The 8,487-nt window shown below is 38.6% G+C and overlaps 1 long non-coding RNA gene across 2 annotated transcripts; it reads left to right on the top strand.

Moving 5' to 3' along the window:
- Positions 1-3,263: 3,263 nt before the first annotated feature.
- On the top strand, positions 3,264-5,620 carry LOC133168630 (uncharacterized). 2 transcript variants are annotated; one of them, XR_009718251.1, is made up of 4 exons: positions 3,264-3,373; positions 3,719-3,846; positions 4,018-4,785; positions 5,288-5,620. It is a non-coding gene; the product is annotated as an uncharacterized LOC133168630 (long non-coding RNA). The 2 variants fall into 2 exon arrangements; XR_009718250.1 differs by having other exon boundaries at positions 4,018-5,620.
- Positions 5,621-8,487: the final 2,867 nt, after the last annotated feature.

Here is an 8,487-nt window from a genome sequence, read left to right as displayed (position 1 = left end):
GAGAGACCAACCTTTTTGAAGTAAGAGTTGGACAGCGGCTATCCATGACGCACATGATGACGTCATGTTCTGATGGGGTGGAGCTCCACTCCACAGAAAATACTCAGATAAAGGTACGTACCTAAAGCAAGCAGTTTTTTCCCGTGTATAAACAAAGGTATTTTAAATTTAAACAATACTGTTATTTACTTGAGATAAACTGCTATCAGTGGCTCATCATCATCAAGGCTGAAGTCAGAATCATGCTTTAGAGTTTTCTCTAAATCTGGATCACCAATTTTGTAAGGTTTTGTCTCAGATACAGCTCTATCAGGAAGACATGCAATTTCACTTGCTTCCCTGACTGTATAAAATCATTGTGGTTGTGATTATGGTCATGAAATTAATCAAATTGTTTTACGTTTTTTATCTGTCTGCCTGTCTGCCATCCATGCATCATGTTTTCTCGTGGTGTTTTAAACCCATAATAAATTGTCAAAACATTTCTTTGCGCAGGAACTGGAAGAAGTGTTTCACGTTGTGGCCTTCAAAATAAAAGGCGACAACGTGGAGCTTGTCAATGACAATAATGCCACCAAAAGCGTCCCTTTGGTTGACTGGAACCAAAGATTCCCCGAGGGCCCTAATTTTCCCCCAGAGGGGTTTTTGTGGTAATTTTGTTTTATATTTTGTTCTATTGTTTGTATTTCTTGTTACTTGTTTGTTGTTCTGTTTAAAATGTTCTATGATTAAAGTTTAAATTTAAATGCACAAAATAGTCATTGTTTATTTTATTTATTTTTATTAAATTGAATTAATTTAATCTAAATTATTAGGGGTGTAACGATACATCGATACACATCGATTAATCGATATAATGCTCTACGATTTATTGGCATCGATGCTAAAGGTAAACATCGATTTATATCGCCGTGTTTGACCTCGGACATTAGACGCGACTTTATTTTGAAATCCAGTTCATTGTTGCTTGCTTCCTCTCTCCGGGAGCAGTGCGCCCGGCGTTGTTGTGTTGTGAGCAGAGCACGCGCGTGAAAGGGGAGGCGACAACTAGTACGCGGCTCCTGGGCTGGTGCTATGGCTAGTGTCCAAAGAGACGAGGAAATTTGCTCCCCTTTAGGCTTCAAGTCATTCGTTTGGAAGCACTATGGATTCCAAAGAAAAGATGGCTCAACGGACAAGACACGTGCAGTTTGTAAATCCTGCCATGCGGTGATCAAATATTCAGGGAGCACAAATCTCACATCAAATCACATTTAAAGAAAAAACACGACATCAAAGTTCAGTGTTAAAATAAGCACTTTGTATACTACAATACTCTTGTAATTTCCTAAATAAAGAGTTTGCAGTACCTTGTTGATTTTGCGTATGAATTGTTATAAATCAGGATATTGTTCTATATTTTTTATTAAAAAAAAAAAAAAATCGATCGTAGAGCACTATATCGCGATATATCGTGAATGAATCACAGCAGGCTTTAAGATATCGGCAAATATCGTATCGTAGTTCTTTATATCGATATTATATCGTATCGTGAGAAAACCCGCGATTTACACCCCTATAAATTATGATAATATATTTCACCACTTAGTTATATTTTGTTGTCCGTGTATAAATTGTGTATTGCATCATTATATTAAATGTATTAGTTGTATCAATTCAATAGATACTTTAATTTTTCTTCTCCCCATATTTTTCCAACTGTTTTTTTTTTTTTAATTATGATCAATTATTATTGAATATTCCTCCACCAAAATTCAACTTATTTGGACATATTTAGTTTTCCTTTCATAGGCTGGCTTGATAACCACATAAGGTACAACAAAACCAGAAAAAAAGTAAGTAGGTCTTTACTAAACTTTGCTAAATGTGCAATATGATGAGTGATAAGCAGTACAGTTCTGTTGATTCTGTTGCTCAGCACTGGTGGATGTTGAAAATCATTACCAGCAAAGTCATATTTCGTATTTAAGTGACCTAGTTTTATTATATTTCTATTGCAAATACGATCGCGATCTTGATTCAGTTGCTCGACACTGACACTTAGCGGCTGTATAAAATCATTACAAGCAAAGTCTTCCGTGCATTTAAGGTACCCGTTTTATTAAATTACCGTATTTATTCCAATTATCACCCATTATTGTCCGATTGCCAAGGGGCACTGAAAAGGGCGATAATATGTATATTTTCCTTATGTAGTATCTAACTGGTGTTCTTAACACGAGGACAGCGGCTGTTTTGAGCTACCTCTAACAGCGGGGTGCGTCAATTGACGCTCTATCGATGCGACACGCTACCGTCGCATATCACGTGTTGTACACGTCATATTAACGCGATCGTCTTGTTCGAGCCCATGCCCCGAGAACGTAATTGTGTGAGGAGGATATTGTTGCGGAGTGACGAGTGTAATTGTATCATAGTTTATGGAGAAAAACAATTTAAAAGGGACATTCAACGCGCTGTCAAATCAGTCATATTTAAACTTGCGCAATGACGTCGGCATGTGGTCGCGGAGGAAAACGTAAGTTTTGGGGGGAATTTTTTAGCAGCATGGGCGATAATTAGAGGTATCAATGTTTAATTTATGCTATCGCTAACACACACAGGGCGGTTATTAGAATATGGGCGATAATTATTAGAATAATTACGGTATTGCAAATACAATTGCAAAGAAACAATTGGTTGAGGAGCAGTTTTATAGCTGATTTTTGTTGTTGTATTGCGATAGCGTATTGCTAATGCTAATCTGTTGATTGTGTCGAGAGAGAGAGAGAGAGAGAGAGAGAGAGAGAGAGAGAGAGAGAGGAGAGGAGAGAGAGAAGAGAGATGAGAGAGAGGAGAGACGAGAGAGGAGAGAGAGCTAGAGAGAAGAGAGAGAAGAGAGAGAGAGAGAGAGAGACGAGAGAGAGAGAGATAGAGAGAGAGAGAGAGAGAGAAGAGAGAGAGAAGAGAGGAGTAGAGAGAGAGAGAGAGAGAGAGAGAGAGAGAGAGAGAGAGAGAGAGAGAGAGGAGAAGAGAGAGAGAGAGAAGAGAGAGAGAGAGAGAGAGAGAGAGAGAGAGAGGAGAGAGAGAGAGAGAAGAGAGAGAGAGAGAGAGAGAGAGAGAGTCAGAGAGTCAGAGTAGAGAGGAGTCAGAGAGTAGTGTGTGTGTGTGTGTGTGTGTGTGTGTGTGTGTGTCTCAGTAAAGATATACATTTCAACAACTAGTACTAATTTATCATTTTCATTACAGGATCAAAGAGAAATTAAGGTCCTCACATGGCGCGAAAACCAACTTTTTCCATGTCAAACTTGGACAGCGGCTGTCCATGACACACATGACAACATCATCTTCTAGTGGCGTAGAGCTCCACTCCACAGAAAATACTGTAATAAAGGTACCTAAAGCAAGCAGTTTTTTAAGTGTATAAACAAAGGTGTTCTCAATTGAATCAATACTGTTATTTACTTGGGATGCACTGCTATCAGTGGCTCACCATCATTAAGGTTGAAGTCAGATTCATGCTTTAGGAGTTTTCTCAAAATCTGGATCACCAACTTTGTAGGATATTGTCTCAGACACAGCTGTCTGTCTGTCTATCTGTCTGTCTTTCTGTTTATATATCTATATCTAACCAAGCTACATACCTACCTACCCAACCCCATCCATCCATCCATCCATCCATCATGTTTTCTCGTGGTGTTTCAAACATAATAAATTGTCATGAAATTTCTTTGCGCAGGAACTGGAAGAAGAGCCCTTTCGCTTTGTGGCCTTTAAAATCAATGGTGAATTTGAACAAGGAGTTTGTGGACGCCACCAATGCCACCAGAATGTTTCCATTAGAGGAGTGGAAGAGGGGTTTTTGTGGTAATTTTTTTTTTTTGTTCTGTTGTTTGTATTTTGTGTTACTTGTTTGTTCTGGTTAAAATGTTCTACTATTAAAGTTTAAAGTTAAATGCACAAAATAATTTATTTTATTCATTTTTATTAAATTATGATAATATATTTAACCACTTCATCAACATTTGCCCCCTATAGAGACCACCCTCAGAGGCCGGCCTCTTCGACCTGCGACCAGAGATGCTGGTGTGGCTCCACGACACCAAGTTGGAGAGAGAGAGAGAGAGAGAGAGAGAGAGAGGCAACGTCATATGCCGATTTAGGTGACCCAGTTTATTATTTTGTTTATAGCAAATACAGTCGCAAATATATTGTTTCAATGTGTAGTTAATGGTATTAATGTATTGTATAGTATATGATTTCAATCTATTTTAATCTATAGTAATGGTATTTTACCCATGTCTTATTTTGGGATATTTGTAACTTCAGCTGTCTTTATTTTAGTATTCTGGAATACTATGGTTTATTTTGAAAATGTTGCTCAGATGTCGCATGTATTCCCATTCTAGATTGATAGATAGAATTTACGGTAGCGTTCTTTGGCCTGCTGTCCAAAGAACATAGAAAACAATACGGAATGCGATCATCTCATGTGCGGTGGCACCACAAAGTAGATTGCAGAAGTTAACTCAGCAGCATGGACGCGTTCCAGGCAGTTACTGCGACCGCAAGGGGGTAAGTATTACTAAAAAGAAGCACACAAGTTTCAAACTTGCCGAGTGGACAGTGAAGCAGAAAATAGATTTGTCAAAAAGTGTGAGGAAAATATGCACTGTCTGCCGACTCACATTTTCCATAGTCCATGTGGAACTGACTCACCTTAAGCAACACGGTGGACACGAACGAAAAAACGCACAACTAAGGAAGGGGGAACCTGGACAGATCCATCAGGCAACGACAAAGATGGTACGTAAATATTTTTTTAAACCCTCTCAAGGTTAATATGAGAATGTACAATGGATGTCTATCGTATAGAAAAAGCTATATTTGCTTTTGGGTGTAATAAACGGCCAGGTAAATGGATAGATAATACATAAAAACCATTCGTTTGCATACATTGATAAATAAAAGATCAACATTATGTGGCACTTGCCTCCCCAGAACTTTTGGTTTATAGGAAGGTTTGTTTTCTATTTAGAGGAAGAAACGCATGCGCCCAAGTGCTATATGTATTTTTGCCAGTAGAGGACGCTGAAACTAAATATGTTGCATAGCGGATGAGCTGTCTTAATCATTTCTGTCTGTAACAATTGCACACACAGCCTTACATTTGTAACAAGTTTCAAGAGATGTGCATATTTTTTCATTAGACATGCAATGTAATTCTGTCAACTTTTAAATACACTATGTTATTTTACTTTTAATGTGGATAGAGGATTTATTTTTGGTGTTTTTGATTTTACTGCAGATTATCCAGACATCCCCAACGTCAAAGCAACACGTCTTTGGCCTCAGCATCCTTATTTTCCAATGGGATTTGTGGACAGGAATGTCTTTTTCGACATGTTCCAACTTTAAACTGTTCATCTCATGCTTAATAACTGTCACTCAGCACTGACACCTGGTGGACGTTATGTTGTCATGCAGATTTCGTTATGCCTAATAAGAACAGATTCAGATTTGATTCTTAGTAGTTACCTTGCTGACTGTTTCTTGTTGACTAATACTTCTTGCGTATGTACTGTTTTTACTCGCTTATTGGTTTTCTTGCTTACTGCTTTTTCTAAAATGTACATATTCACCTGCAGTTTCCAAATTTTTTTAACCTATTTGTATTGTCCCAACATCAACAGGTTCAGCTAAATCCCACTTCATGTATACGTCATTCAGTGTCATTTAACAGCGTTTTTCCTTTCTAACTTATTCATTTTGCCACCAATTCAACCCGTTTCAACATTTAGCTCATGCATTTTATGCCTAACTATTCCACAACTTCTCACTTACCAATAATTCGAAATTCTCTAAAATTTGGTTTTTCTACTCTAATTTCTACCATTTTCAACCGATTCTACCTAGTCCAACTTTCAACTGTTCATCTTTTGCCTACCTATTCCACAACTTCCCACTTACCAAGATTCCAAATTCGAAATTCAACCAAATTCTCCAAAATTTCATTTTTCTATTCTAATTTCTACATTTTTCAACCGATTCAACAATTCCAATTTTCAACTGTTCATCTTTTGCATACCTATTCCACAACTTCCCACTTACCAAATATTCCAAACTTTCAATTTTGAAATTCACCACAAATTCTCCAAATGTTCTCAAGTAATTGAACACGTTTCAACATCGTTCGGCAGCATTCCCCGAAAAAGTTATTCATACATTTCGCCTTCACACGCAATTTCTCCAGAAATTGCAAAATTCTAGTTATTATTATTATTCTATTTTATTCCCGCCACTTTTTTGTCCCGCTTCTTCTTCCACAAAATTCATCCGATTCACTCCATTCCACTTTTCACGTATTCCAAATATTCACGACATGAGCGCTTGTATTTTTCTCATTCCGAAAATTTTCCGATTCCGCAAGATTCCCAAAATTCCGACAAATTTTTCCCTATCCATTCTTAATGGCACATTCCACATTTCACAAAATTTTGTGTTTCACCTCTAACTTCTACATTTTTCAACCGATTCAACCCATTCCAACTTTCAACTGTTCATCTTTTGCCTACCTATTCCACAACTTCCCACTTACCAAAAATTCCAAATTCTCAAATTTGAAATTCAACCAAAATTCTCTCAAATTCCGTTATTCCACTCTAATTTCTACATTTTTCAACCGATTCAACCCATTCCAAATGCATTCACCTTATGCTTCCCACATTCACTCCCATTCACCCCCACTTCCACTACGCCTACACATTCAACCCTTGACCCCCAATTCCAGTGTGGCGGCCATCTTGGATTGACCCTCAAGTGCCCCCAATGAACCCAAAATGAACCGGAAGTGCCCCAGATCAAACCGAAAGTGACCCCAAATAGACCGGAAGTGACCTCAGGTAAACCGGAAGTGACCCCAAATCAAACCGGAAGTGACCCCAAATGTACCGGAAGTGACCTTTTTAGACCGGAAATGACCCCTAATAAACCGGAAGTGACCTCAGACGAACCGGAAGTGACCCAATTTAAACCGGAAGTGACCCAAATAAACCGGAAGTGACCCCAAATAGACCGGAAGTGACCCCAAATAGACCGGAAGTGACCTCTGGTAAACCGGAAGTGACCCCAAATCAAACCGGAAGTGACCCAAAATGAACCGGAAGTTATCTTTTTAGACCGGAAATGACCCCTAATAAACCGGAAGTGACCTCAGACGAACCAGAAGTGACCCAAAAATAAACCGGAAGTGACCAAAATAAACCAGAAGTGACCCCAAATAGACCGGAAGTGACCCCAAATAGACCGGAAGTGACCTCTGGTAAACCGGAAGTGACCCTAAATCAAACCGGAAGTGACCCAAAATGAACCGGAAGTTACCTTTTTAGACCGGAAATGACCCCAAATAAACCGGAAGTGACCTCAGCTAAACCGGAAGTGACCCAAATAAACCGGAAGTGACCCCAAATAGACCGGAAGTGACCCCAAATAGACCGGAAGTGACCTCTGGTAAACCGGAAGTGACCCAAAATCAAACCGGAAGTGACCCCAAATGAACCGGAAGTGACCTTTTTAGACCGGAAATGACCCCAAATAAACCGGAAGTGACCTCCGCTAAACCGGAAGTGACCTGTTTTAAACCGGAAGTGACCCAAATAAACCGGATGTGACCCAAATTAGACCGGAAATGACCCGAATCAAGCCGGAAGTGACCTTATTTCAACACTAAGTGCCCCAAATAGCTACATTTGCGCTAACGTCTTCGTTTTTTGTCCGATTCAACCCGTTTCAACATTTTTACCCCAAAAGTGAACCTCCTGAGGCCGTTTTTTTTTGTTTTGTTCCAAATTTAGAAAGATTTTAGCGCAATTGCTTTTTTTTATTTTCCCATTCATTCTCTATGGGGATTCAACATTTGCTCTAACTTCTACATTTTTTAACTGATTCAACCCGTTCCAACTTTCAACTGTTCATCTTTTGCCTACCTATTCCACAACTTCCCACTTACCAACAATTCCAAATTTAAAATACAACCAAATTCTCCAAAATTTCGTTTTTCTACTCTAACTTCTACATTTTTCTACCGACTCAACCCATTCCAACTTTCAACTGTTCATCTTTTGCCTACCTGTTCCACAACTTCCCACTTACCAAATATTCCAAACTTTCAATTTTGAAATTCACCACAAATTCTCCAAATATTCTACATTTCTCAAGTAATTCAACACGTTTCAACATCGTTCGGCAGCATTCCCCGAAAAAGTTATTCATACATTTCGCCTTCACACGCAATTTCTCCAGAAATTGCAAAATTCTAGTTATTATTGTGTGAAGGCGAAGGCCTTCACACATATGTTATTCTACACCATTCTCTATTATTGTGTGAAGGCGAAGGCCTTCACACATATGTTATTCTACACCATTCTCTATTATTATTATTATTATTCTTCTATTTTATTCTCCACACTTTTTTGACACGTTTCATCTTCCACATAATTCATCCGATTC

The sequence above is a fragment of the Syngnathus typhle genome, linkage group LG15, assembly GCF_033458585.1.
Source record: "Syngnathus typhle isolate RoL2023-S1 ecotype Sweden linkage group LG15, RoL_Styp_1.0, whole genome shotgun sequence".
Taxonomy (NCBI): Eukaryota; Metazoa; Chordata; class Actinopteri; order Syngnathiformes; family Syngnathidae; genus Syngnathus; species Syngnathus typhle.
The sequence above is the reverse complement of the archived record's forward strand: the minus strand, read 5'-3'. Positions and strand labels throughout refer to the sequence as shown.